Consider the following 27,084-nt stretch of genomic DNA (forward strand, 5'->3'; position numbering starts at 1 on the left):
TAGGGCACATATCCCTACCAAAATGGTGGCCGTTACAGTTGGTTTGGAGGATGATGGGATCCTGAAAGACACAGAGGAGTCACGTGCTGTGGCGCTTCTATCTTTTGCAGATTGTGCCGCAAAAACCGGAGTCCTCATTTCGATCTTTCATCTATCATTATCTATCTTGCAGCATCGAGGCCTTCTCCATGTGCCCCTCCAGAGTCCAATCTCTCTCTCTCTCTCTCTCTGTGTAAAGTTTTTGTTGTTAATGTTGTATCCGGTCTTGGGATATGCATGTCGGGCCACTTCCATTAAAAAAGTAATGTTATATATAATTTTAAAATAGATAAATTTGTATTTTTTTTTAAAAAAAAAAGTATGATTCATCATTAAAAAATAATTTTTTCATATAAATTTTAGATTTATTCAATTTTTTCAAATGGAATATATGAGACTTGCACGCATACTTTAAGACTGTAAATATTATTTCTTTTTTAAAAAAATTGAGGTCCACCATGAAAATTTTAGTTTTTTTTACATGAATCCTATATTTTCTTTACTTTTTTTCAATAGAATGTATGAAACTTACAAATTCTAAAACTATATAAATCTGAATTAACTTTTTTTATGCTAAATTTCTAATTAGAACAAATATTTATTTTAGTTTTATATATGAAAATAGCAGGCGTTGGGGCTTTTTTCTTTTCAAAATACAATATTGAGTAAAATCTCGAATATGTAAGTAGGTCTTAGAGGAAGTACTTCATGAGATAATTTCAAGGCAGCTCATCATATATATTATTATATAGTAAGGTGCGGTAAGATAAAAAAAAATAACAAAATCAAAACCATGATTTGGTGTACATTTAGTGATGAGAAGATGACAAGCATTCACGTATATAGCGGTGTCATATATAAACTCCATACATAGATAAAATTTGGAGAACATGGCACTCAATTCAAAATTAAGTTGTATCGTCGTCGTCGTCATAATACTTTCAATCTCTTAAAGAAAAAATCTACTCATCATCTGATATTTTATCATTATCCTCTCATCATTTCATAATGTGATATTAAATAATAAGTTCGCAAGTGAAATATAATAAATACTCTCTGATCATCTAATATCACATACGTCGCTAAAACATAGGAAGTTTCTCGATAATTTGTTTCTCTTTTAAAAATGCCATGAGCTAGCTAGCTCTATTTATAGTGACCCAAAGTACAAGATTTTAGCTTCATTTATTTCCTATATCTACTCTCATCTTATTAATTGGTATGAAATGATCTTATAAGATAAAATATTCAAATTTTTAAGTCATAACAAAAAATGAAATAATATAATTAAAACGAAAGACCCTACGAATTGACTATTAGAGAATTATTCCTTAAGGTAGTTCCACATATTTCTTAAATCTAATGCCATCTCACTTGACTAGGTGTAATCTATATCAAGTAGCTATTATGTGTGCAAGTCACGTGTACTCTAATTAAAAAAAAAAAATCCACCATTAAAAAAATAAATTTATCATGTCAATCACAGACTTATCTACTTTTTCAAATGAAATACATGAGACTTACACACCCTAAAGATGAAAATATCATTTCTCATTATGTGCTTTTTTTTTTTTTTTCTTGTGAACTTCACTTCCTTGTTATTGTGTTTGTTAGAAGGTTCTTCCTCATAACCCTCAAATAATTGTAATATATCAATAACTCCTTAATTTACAATGGTATTTAGAACTTACAATGTGGTTTATATGTCAAAAGAAAATATCGAATGCGGCCGAGCAAAGGAATCATTTATGATTTATGTGATTTAATGTTCGTATTAGGTTCATAATTCGCCTCCACCGTTGGAAATGAGTGAGGCCCCTCTCCCAATCGGGTAGCCACCCGTGAAGGGAGAGGAACCTCAACTCCCACGTACACTAGATGGTCACGCGCCACCCTGCCACTATTAACTTGGGTTTCTCCAACCCTCTTGTTTTATCAAAAATATATATATTGTTAGTTTTATTAGAAAAAAAATATTTTAGTTTTAAACTCCATTGTCTGCAGTTTATTGTTATTATTTGATGTGGCACTATACATTACATTTCAAACACGTGTACAAATAGAATTGGTTGTGACGTGGCAGAAATGTCACATGTCTTATAATCCCATTAGAGATCTAATAAAGTTGATAGAAGGATCCATTTGTTAAACAAAAATGTTACCTATCATTCCCGCACACATTAACATGTGATTTTTTAGTTTTATCTTTTTATTTAAACATATATATTTACACATTAATATGTATTTAAATAGAATGATAAAAATGATAAATTACAAATTAAAATATACTGATATAGAGAATGATAAGTACATTTTTTCTCTGAGAAACAAAATGGCGACACTAATTTATCGCAAGAGCAAACAAGTATTTCGTTAGATTTCTTCTACGCATCATTTTTATACTACATACTTGATTTTATTTTTTATGAGTGGGGCTACTATGCCACCCCACCTTTATCGTTGGGCGTATCGTCCATGTGTTTTTTTTTTTTTCCTTTTGTTCACATTTTTTTAATACATTTAAATATTTTTAAAAAATAAAAAAATACATTAATACACTTAAAATTACTTCTCCAATTAAAAAATATGACTAGCGGTCAAATAAAACGGTCAAACCAAGTGGGCAAAACAGTATTTTCTATTTTTTATTATTTTAAGCATGTGCGTGGTATAGTAACTATGAGTAGAATTTTTCATTTTGTTAATGCAGAAGTCATATTCTCAGACACAAATAGATAGGGTTTCCGCCGATTGATGGGGTTTTGGTCGATTTTGATGGGTTTTCCGATCACAAATAGGGATTGATGGGATTTGATCGATTTTGATTTAACATATTTAATTAAAAGGATAAGATTTCTTAAAATATAATCTATTAACTACGTACCGGATTTATAAATTTGAATCTTGTGAATCATTTAATCGAGTCTAGTACATTGAACATAGTCTTTAATATTAATTAACTAAGTTTGTATTGCGTTTCGTATCAGAATTTCCAGCTTGTGTAATAAATAAAAGAAAATGTTTGGATGCCCTTTTAAATATGTTTTCAAAAGTGCCTCTTTAGTGTATTTTATTTTTTTTAAATGTTTACAAATTTAGCACTAGTGAATTTGTGTATGTATTTTTTCTTAATATTAAAGAATTAAAAAAATAAAAAAAACACTAAAAGGCACTTTTAGGAACATATTTAGAGAGCATCATTTTCCATAAATAAATAAGAGTAATGTTAGGTACAAGTTTCAAATATACAAGCTTCATACAGACCATTTGTAAAAAAGTAGATCTCACTAATAAATAATAGTTTTTTTTTTTTTTTTACATTTTTTTTAAGTGGTGTCCACTTTTTTACAAGAGCTTGTACGTGGCTTATCTATTTAAAGTTTATACATATCATTTCTCAATGAGTTCTATTACATACAATCATTTTTGTGTACTCTTTATGAACTCTACTGATGTGATTGACTAAAACAGTTATTTTATATTAAAAAAATGATGCAGTCAATCACATCAGTGGAGTGCATAAAAAGAGTGCAAAAATGAGTATTACATAAATTTTTTTTGTTTCTGAATAAATAAATCTCAAAGTAGGCAGGGGAAGAGAAGTAAGGACTTGTTAGACCCCCACGTCGAATTGTCAATAGAGATGCTGCACATGCCCTAGTCATGGTGGGGACAAACACCTTGGCTAGCCCACAACCATGCCTTAGCTCGTGGGGTGATGCGCACGGGGCGCCCAGCATGCATGCATGCCTTGGCCAGTGCGCTAGCAAATACGGGGCGTCCAGCATGCGGGCTAGCAAGGCTAGTGAGGGCCTGCCTGCAAGCGCAGCCATGAGCCACGCGCGGCAACATGCACAGCCATGCGCTGCGCGCCCATGCGCGCAGCAAGGCGTGCAGGCATGCACCGCACGCTCATGCGTGCAACTCTGGAGTCATTGTGCGCAGGCCCATGTGCTCCTTGATGGGCCGCGTGGCCCTTGCGCGCGCCCATGCGGCCTTGTGCGGCACTGCAGTCCACCCAGCACGCGCTCGCACCTGTCCAACCCTGCCGCACTCCAGCGAGGTTAGTGGCATGCCTCATGGCATGCCATCCAGCGCACGGCTCCAGCTTGTGCCTTGCAGAGCAGGCTAGTGGCATGCCCACCAGGCATGCCATCCAGCCCATGCCCTGCAGACTCAGCGCCAAGGCCACCAGCCTGGGCCATGCCGTGCACTACCTTGGCTCACCATCAGCAAGCCATACCGCACCACCTGACCATGGACCAACCTGAAGACCACTATGCACCAACTTAGCCCATCATGGGCCATGCATGCCACGGCTAGCCTTGATCCATGACCATTATCTTGTTATTTATTTTATTTAATTAATTTGATTCAATTATTTATTTTCAAGGAACCTATTGAGAGTTTCCAATTTGTATTGCTTATAAATAGGACATCTTTCATTTGCTTTAGAATCTTTTGGTAAACTCCTAGAGGGAAGATTATTGTTTGAGAGATCACAAACCGGTGCCATTGCACTTGGGCTTTTTGAGTAAAATTCGTGAATCCCAAAAAGAGAATCACACTATGCAATTCTTTGAATAAGTGTGATTCATTTATCTTGTTATTTGCAACTTGGTGCAATTCGTGAATCCAAATTGAGTTTATCAATATATGAGGTTTATTCAATTCTTGTGCAATTCGTGAATCAAGTCTTGAATTATTATTGTTTATGCTTTTGTTCATTTAAGTTCATAAGTATTTGCTTGTGTTCTTGAGTGTTCTTCATTTTGATTTTGGTGTTCTTCATAAGTTGCTCTTCCAAATCCATTCAATCTATTAAAGTCGAACAACACATTGGTTGTCAACTTTCCATAATTGATTTCCCTCATCAAACCCTAGCCTAGCCGAAATACGCTTTTCCCCTTGGTGCAAAGTCCTACTCGGTTACTACTTACCTTATTGGAACTTGATCTAGCCGCCCATTCTACTTACCAAACTAGGTTCCTATAATTTAGGAACCCTAGTTGATCCAAACACTTCACCATACTTGGCCAACCACTTTCCCTAGCCTTGTTCGGCCAATCCTAGCCGACCACATACCTTCCCATCTTCCAAACAATAAACCTAAACCCTAGCCATTAATCACACACCTTCCAAACCCTAAACCCTATCTTTCAAGTGGCGCCAACCCTAGCCACTCTAGTGCCGTGCGCCCACCATCCATTGTACCCCATACTATTCATTGACTCTTACCACCACTCCATACACCCATCTTAGCCTAAATACCTAACCTCACCCTACCCAAGTGGTTATCTTGACTACTATTGCTCGAGAACCAAGCAAGAGAGGAACAAAGGTTCGGTCATCATAAGACCACCATTGGCGTGAAGGACTTAGTGTTTAGGGACTTGACCAAAGTCCATAACAGGACTGCCCTACTTGACGTTGCACACAATCACGAGACCTAAAATTGGAATGGCCAGGGCGCTTAAGAGTACTCTCATTGGAATAGCTAAAGATAAATAAAATCCTTCAAATAGAAATTACAGATGAAAAATCGGCTGCATTGAATTAGGCGCAGTGATCTAAACCAAGTTTTAGCTACAGTATATCCAAAATTAAAGTCAAATTTGCTTGTGAATATAGATGGAGCAAATCTTTGGTTTATCATTTTTCTGGAATACTCTCTCTCTTGATATTTTCTCATAAAACTATCTCAATAGCTTTCCCTCTAATTATAAATGGGTTTAATTAGACTTTTGTGGTTATTAGCATTAAATAACTATTGAAAATATGATTTTTTAACTAATAATTTAATTAGAATATGATTATTAATTAATATATAATTGTAGAATAGTAAAATATGATAAAATTAAATAATTTAAAGTTTTTAAAAAAATTATTATTATTTTATTATTATATAATAAATTATTAATTAATTAATATGAAAATTTGACATGATTAGAATAGACAAACGCAAGTTAACGTGATATTAGCTCAAATTTGGTTTGGCATTGGCTCTTCGTTGAGAGTGCTCTAAAGCTACTGCTTGAGATTACGTTTGGATGTTGGAGTGAGTTGAGTTGAGATGATAAAATATTATTAGAATATTATTTTTTAATATTATTATTATTTTAAAATTTAAAAAAGTTAAATTATTTTTTATTTTTATATTAAAATTTAAAAAAATTATAATAATAAATTAAGATGAATTATAATTTCAAACGAAATTCGGAAGGATTTTTCCGGATTTTGTACAATGAAGAGGTGTGTACTCTGTCTTTGTGGAAGAGAGAGAGAAAGAGGGACTTGTAAAGACTGAAACTGTACATTCATTTTCATGCTTGTCTCGTCACGTCGGCACAGGGTGGCCCACGTGACCTGAAACAACGCCTAACTCACGTGCAAACCAAATTCTACGTCATTGTCACCATAAGAATCAAGATGGCCCAATTCCACCCACTCCGGTGAAAGGTGGATTATATCGATGGGGCGTCGTTTGTTTTTACGAGGAGATGATATAAAATTAAAGTTAAAAAACTATGAGAAATGCAATTCGGAACCCAAAAATAATTCCGAGTGACTGTTTTTTTTTTTTTAGTTGGTGATTAAGAAATTATTTTTTAATGATATTGTGAATTTTTTATTTTTTAAAAAAATATTTATGATGATTAAAAATATACATGAAAAAAAAAAGAAAAATAAAAAAGTAAAATACATTATTCGATAGATTAATTCAAGATACTTTTTCAGTTGGTCTAGCATAACTCAAAAATTATTATTAAAATATATTTTTTTATTTTAAGATTTAAAAAAATTAAATTTTTTATTTTATTTTGTGTAGAAATTTGATAAAATTGTAATTATTAGATTGGTATGTTTGATTACCAAACCTATCTCAACTCATCATTACAATTTTTTTAAATTTCAATACAAAATATAATAACCAATTCAATTTTTTCAACTTTCAAATTTTAAAATAATAATAATATTAAAAAATAATATTCTAATAATATTTTATCATCTCAACTCAGTTGAACCGAGTTAAGAGGAGTTGTGAAAACAAATTATTAGAATAAGTTTGGCATTTTTTTTTAAAAGAACATAAATAAATTTGGAATCTACGTAAAAAAATTATTTTTTTAATAGTCGATCTCTTTTTTTAAAGGGAGTTTTCGGTAATTGCACATTCCATAATTTATCTAGCATTACTCGATGAAAAGTGAGAGCATAAATTTAAGAAAATTTTATTTGATATCATTTTTATTATCATCTTCTCAATATTTTGACTTAAATGATTTGTTTACATGTAAAATATAAAAAATAATTTCTAATCATTTAATAACACATTGTAAAACGGTACAAAGATGATGGTAAAATGCACAGTGAGTAACATTACAATTAAAAAGCTGGTTAAATTTATTTGTAAGTCTCTTTATTAACAAACGAGACATACAATTTATGTACAAATATGACACATCGACTTGTGTAAAAAAGTATTGATATTTTAATTCTTTTTATTAATATAATGAGTCACACATTACGCAAATAACATAACTCCATTCAACTTCCATGCCATGTGTACCGTAGATCTAGATTTCCAATATCCACTTTGTGTCATAATTCTCGTCTTATAATAATCTTTCAAGTCTTAGTTTGATCCAATAATTTAATTTCTTTTTACATTTTAGGTTTTTTATACTTTTTTCGTTTAAAAAATTATATATATTTTAATGTTTTTAATGTTTTGAACAGTTTTTTAAAAAATGTTCATATTTTTAATATTTTTTATCTTCTAATCAAAAGAATTATAATGTCCTAATATTGTATAGGCTAGGGCTGAGCAAAAATCAGAAAATCCGACTTCGCTCTGGCTCCGCTCTGACTGCGACTTGTTGGAATTAGAGTTGGAGTTCTTTTCCCCTAGGAAGTCGGAGTCATAGGTGTTGGTGGACCAACTTTGACTCCGTTCCGATCCGATTCTGACTCCGACTTTGTCTTCCAACTCCAACTCCGATATTTTACATATTTGATAAAAATATGTGTTTTCTATATATTAATCATATAAATTTTATATAACTATATCTTATATAGTAAATTAAACTCAATAATATACTAGCATAAGCTAATTATTATAAAATAATATATATATATTTAGACTAAATTGACAAATAATAGTTTAGTATATGTAAATATCATACTATTACAATATTACTACCATATAACAACACTAAATTACTAATGTATAAATATAATAAGATGTAATACTAATGTATAAACACTAAAATGCATAATAACATGTAATACTAATAGATAAACACTAATCTATAAATTTATAGTAACATATAATACTAATGTATAATAACTAAAATATTATCATATAAATTTTATATAACAATATCTTATATAGTTAGTTAAATTCAATAATATACTAGCATGCGCTAATTATTATAAAATAATATATTTATACTATAATATATATAGACTAAATTGACTAATAATAGTTGAGTATATTTAAATATCATACTATTACAATATTGCTATCATGTAACACTAAATTACTAATGTATAAATATAATAACATGTAATACCAATAGATAAACATTAATTTATAAATTTATAATAACATACAATACTAATTTATAATAACTAAAGTATTAATCATATAAATTTTATATAACAATATCTTATATAGTTAGACTGTTAGTTAAATTCAATAATATACTAGCATATGCTAATTATTATAAAATAATATAAGTATACTATAATATATAGAGACTAAATTAACTCATAATAGTTTAGTATATGTAAATATCATACTATTACAATATTACTACCATGTAACACTGAATTATTAATGTATAAATATAATAACATATAATACTAATCGAGAAACACTAATATATAAATTTATAATAACATGTAATACTAATATATAATAACTAGTGTATAATAACATGTAGACTAACGTATAATCACTAATATAATAACATTAAACATAGAATACTAGGTCTAGTATATAATTAAGTTAGAAACTAATATAATAATATGTAATACTTTAGTAGAATAACATACAATTAAATACTATAGTGTAAGTCTATAATACTAATAGCCTATTAATGACTATAGGAATAACTTATAAGTTAGAAATTAGTATAAAATATTATATTGAGTTTGAAAAAGCTGTGGTTCTATTCCAACACAATTAATTATATTGAATTTGAAAAAATATTTTACAATTATTATATTTATGACGTTGATAGTTACTACTTACTAACTTAGATTTTACTCTTTAGTATGCATAATTATTAATTGCTGGTGGAGATTGGAGATTGATTTTGGAGCTGGTTTTGGGCATAATGGACTATAGTCCATTATTGAAGTGGGTGGGAGGCGGGGCAAATTGGGAGTCCGCCCCTACCCCCGGTTTAGGGGCAAGGTACCCCGCTCTCGAGACGCGGGGGCGGTGGGTGGGGAGGGGGCTATCCCACACCGTATGATGCGGGTAACACTCCTAATTTTAAGAGTTTTATCATATATAATGATAGAGTGGACAAATGCCAAAAATTCTGTATTGGATTGTTTACGTCTTTCTAACAAATAAGATACAAAATCTTTTTCTTTTTCAAATAAACAAGGTTAGTGTGGAGTTGTAATTTACAAATCACTACCGATTGCGTAGCTTTATTTTTTACAAGAAGAAATTAATCTTATAGAATATATGCACGCTTTGTGATTTAGAATTTGGCATCAGATCGAGATCTCTCAAAGTCATGATCATGTACGATCTATAATATAAGGAAAATGATGCATCTCCATCTCGATAAAAGTCACCGATATTTTTTTTTATTTAATTGTTAAATAAGTATTTTAAATGAATTTATAATTTTTTTAAATGTTTAAAGTGATTTAAAAAAATGCTTACGAAAAAAAATTCAATAAATAAATACACAAAATACACTTCTCAAGACTCTCGGAGTCGGGACCACCTCTCAGTGGCCTTAGCACTACCCAATAATATAATGATCTAAAATGAGAAAGCAGTAGAAATTATATAAAATGAGCCATAAATATTTCCTTCAAGCATATAGCATTATCGAGAAACTCACACACAATAATAAATACTTAAATAACCTAATTTATGTAGGAAAATGTTAGTTTGTCCTCTCACTTTATCCACTCATTTTGACTGTTGTATATTCAAATTTTTTTAATTTTTTAACTTAATGATTAAAAAAAATAATTTTTAATATATGGATGTATTTTTTAAAAATATTTAAATATGTTAAAAAAAAGGAAAAGAAAAGACCAAAATGGCCTAGCGGTCAAATAAAACGGTGCTACTCAGGCAGTAGAATAGCACCACTCATTTATGTATCTGTCTCTATTTTATTCTAAATTTTAGTATTCCAATAATAATTCAAAATCCTTCGTCACCTAGATTTGGGTTCAATTAGATTTGGATTCAATTAAATCTTACAATATGACACAACCAAACGGTCAGTTCAAGAGGATTGACTAAAGTGGTAAAAATCTTGCAAGAAACTCCTTGTCGAAAGCCTATATTTGCATCTCAAAATTAGTTAAGGTTACATTTAGATGACGAGGTGATCTTAGATGATTTGAATTGATATGTGAATAATAATATTTTATAAATTTTATTAAAATATATTTAAATATAAATAGATCAAGATATACGTTTGTCTGTATAAAATATATTGAGGTGCATTTAAATTTTTTATTGAAATTTGAAAAAATAATAAATTCCGTAAATATTTGGTTTGAGATGTATTGAAGTTATCTTAAGAACCAAACATATTTCCGGGACACTAGGTGAGACTTTGTTTTGGACACCGATTACCAATAAAAAAATGACACATCCAAACAGAAGTTTGTTATTATCCATGAAGAAAGTCAAAATCCATGTCTCTATTTTTCACAATTTCACTTATTTTCCAAAGAGCAAATTATACTTTGATCTGACCGATATCATTCCTAAATTATCAAAGTTGTTGCTTATTCTCTAACTTAAATATAAATTAAAATATTTTCCATTAAGATTGGTCGTTTATATATATTTTTTCTATATTAATGATAATATCTAAACATGGAATGAGAAAGTTGTAATTTAATTTTCAAGGGTGCTGCTACACCCACCGAGGGGAGCTACCTAAAGTCCATTTTTTATAATTGGTTTGCTAGGCAAACAGAATATTATAATTTCCAAAAAACAAAAAGGAAAACGAAGAACTTAGAGCATGTTCTAATCCCATGGATGTGTTTGGCAATACAATTTTTATTTTTATTTTTTTAAGTATTTTCAGATTTTTTTTTATATTTTTTTTAAACATCACTTACATATAAAATATTTTTTAATTTTAAATCTTTAACTTTTTCATCTAATTATTACATAATCATTACAACTTTTTCAAACTTTTAAACAAAACACAAAAAAAAAAAAAAAAAAAAAAAAATTCTACTCAGCAACACACCTGCTTAAAGAAAAAATAAAAATAAAAACAAGTATGTGGTGTAGTATTACTTATAGCACTCCCATTGAATTAGCTAAAAACTAAATTCAATGAGTATTTAGCTATTAGAAAACAAAATATGCTCGTAATGGATTATCCAAATTCTAAATATTTAGAATTTAACTACAGTGACTTTCAAAAATTTTTCCAAATTTGAAAGTTACTGTATATATATCAAATACATATTTTATTAATTATTTCTCTCTCCCTTTCTTTCTATCACATATTTTATCACAATTGGTATATTAATTTGAGTTAGTGATATATTAATTTAATAAGAATATGATTATTAATTAATATATAATAGGTAGAATAGTAAAATATGATAAAATAAAATAAATTAATAATTAAAAAATTAAATATTTTAAAATTATTAGTTATTCATTACTATATAATAAATAAATATATAATCCAATGTAGAGATTTGATGTGAATAACCAAAACTAAATTCATTTTATATTATTTTATTATTATATAATGAAAAAATAGCTATTCCAATGTAGAGATTTATGTGAATAGAATAGTAAAAAATCAAATTTCTCTTACATTCATAAAAAATGCCCATTAACTTTGGCTAATCCAATGAGAGTGCTCTTAGTGGAATAGCTCAAAAAATAATACTACTTTTTTCTAATTTCAAAGAAATTATATTAATATTTATATTCAAACAATTTTTAATTTTATTCAACTTTTTCTCTTTCATTTCCTAAAATCCAATAGAATATCTTAACTCAACTCATTTCACTACTATTCGTAGATATACTGAGATTCTAAATATCCAAACGGACCCTTAATTACAAAAATATAATAATTAGTTAATAGAGTAATACTAAATACAATTTTAAGATGTGCAAGTTTCGTATATTTTATCTTAAAAAAATGAGATATACTATTAAAAAATATTTTTTCACTTGAATTATAAATTTATCTAATTTTTTCAAATGAAGTGGTAAGACTTTTGCACTTTAAAATTACAAATATTATTTGTCTAATTAATAATATATATTCAATTAAGACTTTTATTGAATAATTTAAAACTCACGTAATTGATCCCAAAGCAGATTCATAGGGAAGACAGAAGAGAATGTCCAAACAACTCCACTCATGCATGATTGTAAACGTGCCAATCTCTCCGCATAATGCGCACCGCATCACGTGATAGGAAAAAATGTCTGGCTACCACGTGATTTTGTCATCCTCACCTCACGAATCACGTGGCCAACTCACTAGGCGATCTTTGTGTCCCCCACCATATAAATAATAAAAATTAGAAAATGTACCTAAAAATCTTAAAAATTTTAAAAAATTAACTAGAACATAATAAAGTCTAGGGGGAAGTTTGCTAAGATTTAAGATTAATTCTGTAAATATTAAAAAGTTAAACTAGCAAATTACAAAAGATTAATTGATTTATGATACATGATATATCATTCCTAAAATGGTTGAAAGAAATTGTCAGCTAATTAAAAACTGATACATACCAAAAGGTTATTCTTTTGTTAGTATTCTAGTAAGATATTGAAATAGATGTTTTACTGCGAGTATTTTAGAATGAATAATGTTAGATACAGTCTTAAGATGTATTGGATCTGTGCATTGCCTTTGAAAAAACATGTATAAAGTTTATTAAAATTCAATGTCTTACACGCCCATATCTCTATGAGTTTATACTAATTTAAATTATATCACTTAGTGAATAAGTTATAGTGAGACACAAAAGAAAACCTTCCCATCGGTCGGTCTGATCTCTCTCAGATAACAATCTTCCAATAAATATTTGTCAAGTAAGGCTCCCACTTCTCAACTTATATATCTGCATAACAGTTGATCACACACTTAAAAAAACAAAATTTCCCTCAGCCCTCCATCTCTACACCCTTCCCCTTGAAGCCCCCCTACCCTCTCCCTCTCCCTCTTCCGTTGACCCTCACCCCTCTCCCATGCAAGCCCATCTCCACTGTCCTCAAGTCCTCTCTCTCTCTCTCTCTAAACTATAAGCTTCTTGGCAAATAAGTTTGTCAACTGTTTGGAAATCAATGACACAATTTGTATGTCGATTTTCATTTTTTTACTTTTTTTTTTTTTTTATATAGAGAAAATCATTAATGGAGGTTGTGGAGTATTTTGGACAGCTTCTTGATGGGTTCGATTCTTCGTGTTTTCTGCAAATCTGCCCAATAATTTTCTACAAGTCCAAGGTTAAGAAAAAAATGTAAATCAACATTGTAAGCTTTTATTAACATCATCAAGAGAAGCAGTTTGCTGAGAATGAAGAGAGAGAGATTTTATTGAGAATGAGGAGAGAGAGAGAGCTTGTAGAGAGAGAGTGTTTGCTGAGAATGAGGGGAGAGAGAACTTGCAAAAAGAGACTACACTAGCGTGGTTTTACCAGATGGTTTTATCATATGAGATCAAATTTATTACATTAGTATAGAATTTCATACATGGCTTGTTTTTATTGAGGACGGTTAAACGCCCAAAAACAGTTGAACCGTTCTAAAGAGGAACTCGAGACTCAAATACTTATAGATTTCATGACGATCAAAAGTCTATTTAAGCACAAAGAGAATTAAGGATTCTTAGCTACAATATAATTGTACATCTAGTTAGTGGGAGACACTCAAAAATAAAGTTGTTAACGTGATCATTCTCTCATAGTCAGATCAGATTCTCTATCGAACTGCAATAAAAAGAGAGAAGTTTTCTAATTGTAATTATTTAATGTCGTAGATTATAGAAAATAAAAAATCTAAATATTTATTGTTTCATGTGAAAATATTTAATAGAATACACTATTAAAAAATATTTTTTTTATGTAATTTTAAAATTTATATATTTTTTTAAAAAATAATGTAGTCTTGTACTATAATTCATTTCCCTTTTAGAATTCATGTATCAATATTACCATCTAAAAAAAAAAAAAGAGAATTCATGTATCAATATCATAAAAATTAAAAATTATGGTATCAATTAATAAACACGTTAAAATCTCAATACAAAAATAATTAGGAAAAAGCGAGTTCGTGAGAAATGAGAAGAAGCACGCATGTGATAACTGATGTGACAATACCCCACTTCCCATGAATGCATACTCAGAGAGAGAAGTGGGGGATTAGGTCCGTCCGTTCGTTTTGCCTTTTTGTTAGTACGTAGCGCACGTGAGCGGCAGCCAGTGTTCAGGTGCGCCCATTCCCTACCGTTCATCTACCCCTCACTGGGCCCTAATTGCCTACCGGCTCACGTGCGGTGTGGACACCCCCATCCCCACGCTTTCCGCTTCTTTCCTCTTTACACTTTCCAATCTTCTTCCGTTTCTATGTTAACGTCGTCTCCGTCTATTTTAACGGCTTTTGTCTGATGCATCCCCTCTCTAAAATAGACGTGTTGCAGGCTGCATGCAGCTGTAAAAAAATTATATAAAATAAATATAAATTTATATGACTTTATATGATACGTTAAATTTATTTTATAATAAAATAATTTTATAATTTAATGTGCTATATCAAATTACGTAAATTTGTAAAATTATTTTTATAAAATATTTTACAGCTAAAATAATTTTTACTATATAAATTTTAGACAATATATTTCAATTAAAAGATTGATTTGTTGTCAACATTCACATGCTATGATGCTAGTTATAATATCCTAATCTTAATATATTGATATGGACGACATATATTGATAGTTATTATTTGATATTTAATTTTGGCTAATGCTTTGCTGAATTGTTGGGAAGGGCGGAACAACTAAGAAGCTCGAGACTTGGCCTTCAAAAATTGAATAAAAATTGGCCTTTAAGAAGTTTTTAAAAGGAAGAAGTTTTCAAGAGGGTAGATTATATAAAATTTAATTTTGGCCCCCCTAATTATTTTTTGGTAAATTCGTCCCCAAAACTATATTTCAAGTTCGCCATTGTTAGTGTATAATAAGTACACACTAATATACCTTTTGTTGAGCTCGTTAATTTTCTCGGTTTTTATTTTCTCTCTCCATGCGATTTTACTCTCAACCAAAAATCCAAACATCTCATCTTCTCCGACTAGAGGGGGTGGAGCTTCGGCTCCTCCCTCCCTCCTCCCCATCTGGTTTGCCCAGAAATTGTCCAGTCCATTTTTTATTGTTATTTTGTTTTCCATCCATAGCAAGGAGAAGCACCAATCTACTACTTGTCGGCTCTCACGACCGTCACACGCTCCACCGCAAGACTCCATAGCTGCCGATCCTATAGATGACAGAAGCAACATGTTGAACGGAGCAGAGCGTGAGTCACAAACGCAGCTCAAACCGCGCATGAGATTTACGCACCGTTGCACCTAAGAGTGCTTGTTGCTACCATGTGCGACATTTTCGGGGCTAGTGACCTCGGATCCTTTAGTTTCGACCAACCTCCACTCTCCTAAAGTGGCACGTGGCCTCCACCCGCCGGCACAGTCCCTGACAGTTGTCTGCCGACAATTCGACGCATTTTCTATTTGTTACTTTCCTATGTTTTCGCTTTTCCTAATCAAGGATCGTGGGAAAGAGGTAGTGAAAGTCTCATGTAGCCAATTTAGACTAGCAAAATGCAGCACAAATCACTTCCCTGCGACTTCTAGTCGTAGTATTACAATTTGTTTATCGGACTGTATCAAAACCGATTTAAGCGGATACCCCTTGTGGGAATGGGTGGCGGTCAAGTCATTGGCCCCATATTTTTTATTTTTTTTTATTTTTTATTTCTTGTGTTGTATCAATGTTGGGGCCTTCCACCCTGTTAACTATTGTATCCTGTAACTGTTAGATATATCTATAATATACTTGCTCGAAAAAAAAAATACAATTTTTTGAGCATTTAGAACTGTAGATTTGGGGATATTTGGAAACAATTTCTATCTCATCTCATTTCCTTTCCAAACATCATTCAAATATAAACACTTTCAAACTAATCATTACAACTTTTTCAAACTTTCAAACAAAAAATAAAAAATAATTCAAAATCTTTAAATGCTAAAACAAAAATAATATTAAAAAAATAATATTTTAACATTATAATATTTTTTACTCAACTTTTTTTCTCACATTTTCCAAAATTAGATAAATACTTAACTCAAACTATATTCCTACGGTTTACAAACCATCTTATTACTATTCACAAAATTCTCATATCAATTCATTCCCCAAGCATCCCCTAAAATTTATCTCTCCAATTCTCAACTCTGAAATTCTAAATCTAATTTGCATATGATGGGCTTTGGAGGTAGATTATAAAAATTCTTTATACATGAATTTATGTAGTTTATAAAACCAAATCACGTATTTAATATGATTATTATCAAAATGATGAGATTTGGTCTAGAGGTATATCTTATTAAAAAAATTGATTTTCATAACAATTAAAGAGATTTTTATCTCATCTGATGTTTATATAATTTTCCGAGACCTATACAATTCATTAAGAATAAAAAAAAATGTAATCCCAGAGTCTCACTCCTACTTTTTCATGTATAGCTTTTGGCCAACGTCAAGTTCAATCACGTTCCAAAGTGACTAACTTCATACTTCTTTGCATCCTTCTGTCAAACACTTTACATGCAGCCACCCACATTACAACGCCAAACATAGAAATCAATCACCACGATATGCCTTTCCACCACCTTGATGAGCCCCATCAACCTAATCCCATTGAATTAGACAATAACCCATCATCACCATCCACAGCACAACATTCCTTTCATCATTTTGTCAAAATCACCTCCAAAACCATACCCCTCTTGGTCATATCCCTAACCATCACCTAAACTTTGTGTGTCGGCGTAGTTTGGGTATTGAGGTATTTTCATAATACCACACTAATATTTATTATTTTATTATTACTTTTCACATACTTTTTACTATTATTCAATATTCTATCATTACTTTTTCATACTTTTTCAGTATTATTCACAAAATATTTAAAAATATCTCACTATCCAAACGCAACCAGTTGCTTGGTTGACGCAGATGCAGAAATCCGTCGAAGAGATAGATTTGGGCGAGGTCAAAATGGAGTTGGAGGTCTAGTAAAAGCCAAATTAATAGGGAGATGTAGGAGCATGGAATGAAATTTACGTTTTAGAGGTGCTTAAAACTTATTCTAACTCATCCATTCAAGACTTATTGGATATAATCTAGGCTTGTTGCATCATTTTGGGTTTATTTGGAATGGTTCCTATTTTCGAGTAATGATATACACACAACACATTTTCACAATACATTTCATAACAATGTTGTAAGATGAGGGTATTTTTGTAAAATGATGTTACATTTATAAGATATTTTATAAAAATATCTTTCATTTAAAATATAATTATGTAAAGTATTATAAAAAATATTATATGTAAATCATTTTCCTTTTCAAAAGCCATTCACTTGGAAGATCTTCCTTTCTTGAAATTTGGAAGTGGAAAATAACATTCAGTACTCAACAAGCGGGACTGCATGCTTTCCGTCTTGGGCCTATTGTTTTCAAAGGCTTAGTTCTGGCCCATAGTTGGCACATTACAACCCAAGTTGTTCTAATTTTAGCCCTATTGTTTTTGAAAGGCCCATTATCTGGTCTATTTCCAGACCTCTTTGCTTCGGTCCATTGTTCAAAAGTAATATTAGAAACAAACTCCAAATGCACAAATTTTGTGCAAATATTTTATAAAAAAGTGAATCTCACAAAAAAAAAAGTTAATATTTACATTTTTTTTTATAATGGAGTCAACTCCTTTTTATTTTTTATTTATTTTTTTTTATATAAAATATCTACACAGACTTTGTACATTTGGAATTTGTATATATCATTATTCTTATTTTAGGCCTATAGTTGGCTGCCGAAAAAAAGAAGAAGAAGAAGAAGAAGAAGAAGAAAAAAAAAAAAAAAAAAAGGAGAAAAAGTTCAAATTCAAAATTCAAACTCAAGGTTGTAGGATTTTCACGGGAGATCATGTTTAGAGATGAAGCCAAATAAAACACTTGACTTGATTATTGTCTTAATCAAGAGGAGGTTTTATTTTTATCTCTTAACAGTTTAGAATCTAAAAATAAATCAGGAAATCTTAAATTTATAATTTTATTTATGTTTATCTTAGGTTTATATTTTACTATCAAGGTTTTAAAGAAAAGAAGAAAGGATTTCCATCTATATTTCTCTTATCTTCGCTTTAACTAAAAAAAAAAAGTTATTCAGTGACCAAATCACATAATTAAGTCTTTTTTTGAGACAAATGATGCATTTCATCTTAATATAATCCTATAGTTTTAAAGTTAATTGTAATAACATGTAGAATATAATGTTGATGATCCCACGAAGATCCTATAAATCTTTGTTTTGTTCATTTGAAAGTGCAAGTGAATAGGAACAAGGGTAGGTGAGCAACTAGGCTGTAAATGAATCAGTTTGTTCAATAGTCTGCTTGGTAGTCTATATATAAATACATATATATATATATAAATTATAAATAGTCTAGTCTGAATTGAGGGTTAAAAAATAAGTTTGTAGTTTGAAAAAACGAAAAAAAAATACAGGTTGAAATTGAGACCAATATGACCGGTACGGGCCGGTATTTTGATCGATACGAAACATATATAGTACCTGTACCGGCCGGACGACCGGTATAAAAAATTTCAGCCATACCGGCCGGTACAATACACAACTTAAAACACTGGCTGAAACTCCTTAGCCAAGTTCTGTTTGATTTTCTTGTAGAAGCGGAGGCATGGAATGGTGGTGTTGGCATCATGAAATTGTATAAAAAACATAGAAATGAAGTGATAGAGGCTAAACTATCTACTCCCTAAGCTTCTTCCAAGCTATGGTCACTTGGTAATAAAACTTTGGCAAGAGAAAATAGAAATTAAATACTAAAATAATAAGAGACAACTAAATTGGTTATACAGATGAGATGAAAAATCTTTGAATAGTAGTGAGATAGTTTGTAAATAGTAATAAAATTATTTAAGTTAAGATATTTTATGGGTTTTGAGAAATAAGAGAAAAAAAGTTAAATATAAATATTATAAAGTTAAAATATTATTATAATATAATTTTTTAATATAATTGTTGTTTTGAGATTTTAAAAAGTTGAATTATTTTTTGTATTTTAATTGGAAGTTTGGAGAAATTGTTATGATTAGGTAATAATTAGATGAAAAAATTAAAAATTAGAAATTAAAAAGTGTTTATATTTGAATGATGTTTGGATGTTGAGATTAGATGAGATAGATTGAGACCATCTATAAAACCAAATGGTGCTTAAGTTTGTCTTTTAGTGGATAAAATATAACTTTTAACTATTTGAAAAGTATGGATGTAATTGAGTAAGCTAGTTTTTGGATTGCTGTGTTTGAATTTAAAGTTTTTATTTAATCTTTGTTTGAGCTGGATTCGGTAAGCTACGTTTTCAATTCGAACTCGAACTTGATCCAAAAAGGAGTTCAAGTCGAGTCGAGCCGAGCCGAAGTTATTTATTTATTTTAAATAAAAGTAATTAATAATTAAGAAATTAGATAAATAAAAAATATAAATTCAATGAAATTTTTACAACTAACAAATAGACCCTTTATTGAATTAGAAAATTACAAAAATTTATAAATAATTAATATGTAATTAGTTGATATTTATCCATAATAACCATATATTATATATGCATACATAAATTACCAATATATATAGATAATATGATAGTATATATCAACATTTAATACAAAGTTCATATATACTAGTATATGAAATTACGACTAACTATTGTACAAATTATGAAATAGTTATAAAGTATATTCAATATATATGCATGAGTAATTAGGTTACATACTATATATTTAATTATAAAATGTGCTATCCTTATATTATTAACATATATATATATATACACACAAATTTATTAATATATGAATGAGTTTTAATATAGTCGAGCTAACGAGTCGACTCGAGCATAAACGAGCAGGTCTTAACGAGCCTTAATCGATTTGAGTTAAGTTTAAACGTCGGGTATGTGTCATTTACTAATCGAGCGGGTATTTGCTATCACTAGTGAGCTTTTTTTTTTTTTTTTTTTTCTCGAGTCAAGTTTAATTCAAATTTAATCGAGCGAGTATTGAGCGGGCTATCGAACAAACTAGTTCATTTACAGTCCTATTGAAAAGTTTTAGGATTACAAATAAAATTAAAAAAAACAAAGCTTTCTATTCTTTGGACTATCTTCGCCCGCCTAAACAACAAAGTGTAATATTTTGCTTAAGAGAAAACATTTGATTGCACGCATAATGAGTCAAAACACAAGATGAAACTATGAAAGAAATATAGAGGAGACTTGTTTTTTTAGAAAACACATATTGTTTGTTACGATGATGACAATAATAATAATAAGCAGATGGCTGACTTCGTAGAGTCAGCATAATAGATGCAAGAAAAATGCTTAATGCAGTCGACCTACGTAACCGCGGGGGAATCAGTGCCCCTGTGAAAAATGAAACATTGCGTTTCATTTTAGTGATGAAATGAATCGTTTCAGCTTTGACCTCCTTCCCTTCATCTTCCCCACAAAATCCTCCTCACTTTGAAGACTATGAATTCTACCTTCCTTAGTCTTCCGAGCCACGAAGCTCTGCCTCTTCCTTTTCTTCCCACCTTCGTCTTCCTATCAGTTGTTCTGCCTTCCCACATTCGTCTTCCCCACAAAATCCTCCTCACTTCGAAGAGAATGAACTCTACATGAGGTATAGAATTAGGGCCTTAGAAACCCAGAGAATTGGCAAGATTGCCAGCTCAACATCACTGCCATCATTGGTTTCTAACCCTTTGCAGCTTACAGGCTAGTGTTAGAAGCAGGACTGGAGACAAATCTTCTTTCAAAGTATAGCAAATACATACATGAAGGGAAATCAGTTCACATCTTCTTGCAGAATGGAGCAAATACACATGAAGAATCACTTGACGAACCCACACAGAATGAAGCAAATTGAAATCAAGTCACTTCACATACAAAAATACCCAACTTTTTTGTCAAAGTTTCCTCTCAACTCCTCTCTCTCTGTTTTTTCTGTGACGTCCCGACTTCCACGTATAAAAACAAGGGAATCATGACGTCAGGATGATGACAACACGGTCACGCATCCCAACGAAATGTGCTCAAGTGTGTGTGCAACCTGCAAAGGTGCACAATAAAAATCGTAGCGGATAATATAAATAAGTCAACTAAGTACTAGAAATTTAAATACAGGTCCAAAATAATTTATCTTTAAAAAGTTATATAGTCATCCCAAATATAATACAAAAGGTAAATACATAAAAGACTAGGATAATAAATATCGATGCACGAGAGCAATCCCAGATCGCTCTCCCAACGAAGCCAAAGCCTAAGACTCATCATCCTCATCTGCATCAAAATCTGCGATACCATAAAACGGTACCGCAGGTAAGTATAACCCAAATAACCACGTAATATAAATGTATTAAATGCGACCAACATGCATGCATAAAAAGAATATACATTTCTCTCAAAACATCATTTTTCCCGAAAACGATTAATTTCAACACACGCCAAAATCCAATTTTGGCCCAAAATATCCGTAAAATACTTTTCCAGAAAATGGTTTACGCAGAACCCAACCATTTATCGGACACTGTAGGCGGGACTCACAGGCGAGACTCTACCACCATCCCTGTTTACCACCATCCCTACCGCGTGCACCGTAGGCGGGAATCACAGGCGGGACACAACCACCATCCCTGCTTACCACCATCCCTACCGCGTGCACCGTAGGTGGGAATCACAGGCGGGACTCTACCACCGTCCCTGCTTACCACCATCCCTACAGTTCCTTTCCCTTTTTTCTCAAATCAGTCAATCCAAACAAATCCAATTTCTCACACATGAAATCATAACTTTTCCAAATCACACATGCACATGAATGCAATACACGAAAACTCAGTTTTCTTTACAAACATGATCATGCACCAACACTGATCCATAACAATCAACAACTAATAACCAATTCAATCAAGCAACCAAACAACTCCAATCACAATTCCATCCGACCCCCGAACTCCTCGGACTCAGTCCGACATGTCAAACAATAAAGTGTAATATGTTAGTGCAAAAATACATTTCAATTACGAAAGTTCGTTGGAGAAATACTTACAGTGCAATATAACAATTTCCGAAGGATCACGAAGTTGAAAAAAGCGACGTTTGAGCAACACCACAGTGTAAAATACACTGTGGCCGTGGGTCACAAATAGCAACTTTCAAATGGAGGCAAACGAAGACCCAAGATTGATAGGGTAGGGCCTAGGGAGGTCGGTGAAGCCAATGGTGGTGGTAGTTTGCAGTGGGTGGCGGCGGAATGGGCGGTAGAAGACCAAAATACCCAAATCAGAAATGTAGATGGTGGAGCTTCACCGGTGGCGGATTGGAGCTGGGGTTGGGTCCAATGGGTTGCCAAGAGGTTGGGGATGAAGTGGTGTGAAGATGGTGGCCGGAGGTGGCGCGACGGCGGCGCTGGAGCGAAAGTGATGCCGCGGCTTGAAGGGCTGGTGGTGGTTAACGGCGGCGCGGATGGAGATGAGGTTGGTGGGGTAAGGTCGCCGGCGGCAGGGGAACACAATGGGGTGGGCGGTGAAGGCCACCGCTGGCTCACGGCGGCGCTAGCGTTGAAGCCGACGGACGCACGGGAGAGAGGGAGAGGTTGGGTCGTGCGCGGGAGAGAAGGAAAATAAGGAAGAAAAAAGAAAAGAAAGAAAAGAAAAGGAGAGGAAAGAAAAATGGAGGGAAAAGAAATGAGGTCCAATCCTCATAACTTGGGTCACAAAAATGATCCAACGGAGATGATTTTAAAACCATAAGTTCAATAAAATAATTCAAACGCAATGGTAAAGTCAAATTAAAATAATTAAATCCCACAGTAATTAATTTAAATATTAAAAGCAATTTAAATGCATAACAATAAATAAATATTTGGAAAGCACATAAAAATAATTTTCACCAAATTAAAATCATAGAAATAAACTTACTAAAAATCCAACCAATTTTAAAATAAGAGGATAAATTTTTGAACAATAAAAAATAATTATTCAGTAAAAATACACTAAAATACGGGGTGTTACATTTTCCCTTACGGGTTGGGTTCTAATTTCCATCTCCCCTTAGTCAATCAAACAACTTTACCATACTACCATGGTATGGATTGGTATATGACTCAAAATAAATGTAGAAACAAAGAGCCTAGCAGTTTTTCTTTTCCCCATCCTTTGCTTTTGTTTTTTTTTTCTTTTTTTTTTTTCACTCGTCTGATCTCTTTGTAGGGCTATCTCAGCCTGCAAAGTAGTGGCATTGAATTCCACCTGTTGTTGTTGCTATTGTGTGAAACCAACCTCCCACCTTGGCTTGGACATGACTCCATCATGCACAAGCACGAAGAAGACCTAGACGAGCTACCTTTTTCATATACAAGAAGATCCAGATGAGACGAACTCTAAGAGATTTGAGAGACCTAAACTTGCCTTCATTGTACACACTTTCTCACCTCCCAAACACCATAGATTGCTTGCATCTCAAGCCCTTAGGAACATTGAGTAGGAACTTGGAGGAAGGAAATTAAGGAGCATCTCCATTCTGAATATTTCGGTCAACCATTCTAGTTTTACATTTCATGTGAATTTGATGCTGAAATGAGTAATGTTATGTACAAACTCTAAATAGACAAGTCCTATACAAGTCATTTGTAAAAAAGTAGGTCTCACTAATATAGAATAGTTTTTTTTTTTTTTTTTTTTTTTTTTTTTTTTTTTTTTTTACATTTTTTTAAGGTAGTGTCCACTTTTTTACAAATACATACACACGATTTGTCTATTTGAAGTTTGTATAAATTATTTCTCTTTTTCAAAATCTTACATGCACATATGCATATATTAATACTTCCTGAGCATGATTTTTAAACATATCATCCTAAAGTTAAAGTTTTTGAACAAAATGCGAGAGGTTATGGCTCTTTAGATTTTGGTCACCTCTTGCAAAAAGGAAAAGTAACATCAAAATTTACAAACGTGGATGAAGGAGAACCCAACAACAATCCAAGAAAATATATATTTTTTTGAAGTTTTCTTTGTCAAAAGTTGCAAACTCACCTGGCAAGGGTAGTCAACCAGTCAAAATGAATTGAATAAAAATGTTCAACACATAAGTTGTACAATTATTTTGTTAGGCTTATTTCCTCTATTGATAGTCATCCCATACCCATTTATTTAATCTACATAGTTTTGTCTTGATAAGAAAAGAATCTCACTAATAATTAATTTAGCACCAATGATTTGCTTGATTGTTATTTTATTTATTGCACATCTTTCTCCTTTGCTATTGGGCATTGCATATTCACAAATACAATAGAAATTTATTATGCATCAGTTACTATTTATTTTCACATCCCACACCTATAGCATTTAGAAAGGAAAAAAAAAAAAGTAAAAAGAAAAATAAGAGAGGGAATGTGAAAAAAATAAATTAAGAAAAAATAGAGGAAAAATCATTGATAATAACCATCATAATCATCATTATCATCGCAATAATTAGAGACACAAGGTAGTGCACCAGAGATCATCACCCGAAAAGTCAACGTCATCCAACAGTGGTGGGAAGTTGAGATTGAACGGCGGGGGATGCTTCCGGCATAAAGACTCTCTATGACCTGAGGAAGGAAGGAAGGATTTTTCTCTCTTCAGAAAGGAGACCGAAAATGAAACACTGTCTTTTATTATTAATGAAACACTGCATTTCATTTAGGCCTATATGGACTGCAATAAGAATTACTCTTTTCGTAGGATATGAGGTGTGAAATGGTGAATAGTGACTGATAAGAAGGCTTCGTTTGGAAGTTAAACCTATCTCAACTCATCATTATAACTTTTTCAAATCTCAATATAAAATATAATAAATAATTTAACTTTTCCAAATCTCAAAATAATAATAATATTTTATCATCTCAACTCAACTCAACTCAACTCAACATTCAAATGCAGCTTATTGTTGTTTGTCTAAGCTTTTTCTGAAAGCATTAATACCCAACTAATTTTGTGAAAAATTCATGCAATCTAACTCGCTTTCATTATATACTTTATGATTCAAACAGTAATTCTATTCGCTTTCGGATGCTCTATCGAAAGTTTAGAAACGGTCCATCAAAGTGCAATATTATCCATTTTACAAGTCTCAATTTTAGTATTGCAAACCCTTTGTGGTCTTATGTAAAAAGCTATCTTTTGGTGGTCATTTCTTCGATTAAATTGAGAAACATAGATCAAGACTTATGTTTTTAGCTCCATTAACTGTTTATTTGCTTTTAATTATAAGCGCGATATTAATTTTCTTCTATTCCCTCTCGAGAGCTCCTGCGATCGTGGAGGTTTTCCTCCCTGTCTCAAGTACAGGCCCAAAACTCTACCCTCATGGAAGAGTCTTTAGAAGATTTATGTAGACGAATGTCTCTGTCGGAACAAGAAAAGGAGGAGCTTATAGTGGATGAGGAGCTGCTCGAAGAAACGAACCAAAGAGGGGAGCACTGAGCACTGTCTCCTAGTGTCTTTACTTATGGAGAAACATTACAACCTCGAAGCTTTTAAACAAACTTTGCGGAAGCTATGGAGACCAGTAAAGAGAATTTGGTTCAATGAGCTGGGCTCTAAACTACTTCTGGTGGAGTTCGAAGACCAGAAGGAAAAGGCTAGGGTGCAGCGTGAAGGCCCTTGGTCTTTTGATAGGCATCTAGTTTTGATGGAACACTTCGCAGGGGGCTTACAGGCAAATAGAATAAAGATAGTCTTGTATTCCTTCTGGATAAGACTATATGATCTACCACTCGGAGCCATGAATGAGGGGTGGTGAGGAAGATTGGTGACAATATAGGTTCGGTAGAGGAGATCAATATGGAGAAAAATGAAGTTGCATGGGGCGAGTTCATCAGAATCAGAGTCAGAGTGGATGTTACAAAACCACTGCTACGAGGTAAATGCATTATCATACCTTCTAAAGGGGTGTGCTGGGTTCGTTTTACATATGAAAGATTACCCACGTTTTGTTATATTTGTGGGATATTGAGTCATAGTCATAAAGATTGTGATGAGAAGATGAAAACTAGTAAAATACAGAAGGAAGAAAATTATCCATATGGGCCATGGCTGAGAGCAGGGGTCACTTCTGTAAACTACCGAAACTACCATGCCGAGCAAGGCAATGAGGTTCCTGTTCCGTCACCTGGTACAAGCTTGAAAGGAAACAAACAAATCTGGAAGAAACAGAAGAAATCTCGGGAAGTGCAGGTGGGAGTGTGAATCACAGCACTGGAGCACACAAAGTCAACTCTACCAAGGCTATTAGTACAGACCCCCATGCTGGATTAATGAGGGGAAAAGAGGCCTTACCTCATACGGAAACTGGACTAGATGGGGAAATGGGAAACCTGCAGGAAGAACAGTCAAGAAGAGAGGAGGTAATCATGGGTGTACAAACAACGACTCTGACTGATATTGACT

General features: G+C 32.1%; 1 long non-coding RNA gene across 1 annotated transcript; it reads right to left on the reverse strand.

Annotated features, from left to right (window-relative positions):
* Positions 1–1,235: 1,235 nt before the first annotated feature.
* Positions 1,236–25,120, reverse strand: LOC121245046. The gene is made up of 3 exons (XR_005936530.1): positions 24,991–25,120; positions 9,634–9,644; positions 1,236–1,247 (listed from the first exon to the last, which is right to left on the reverse strand). It is a non-coding gene; the product is annotated as an uncharacterized LOC121245046 (long non-coding RNA).
* Between the last annotated feature and the right edge of the window lie 1,964 nt (positions 25,121–27,084).

Source organism: Juglans microcarpa x Juglans regia, chromosome 8S (genome assembly GCF_004785595.1).
Source record: "Juglans microcarpa x Juglans regia isolate MS1-56 chromosome 8S, Jm3101_v1.0, whole genome shotgun sequence".
Classification (NCBI taxonomy): Eukaryota; Viridiplantae; Streptophyta; class Magnoliopsida; order Fagales; family Juglandaceae; genus Juglans; species Juglans microcarpa x Juglans regia.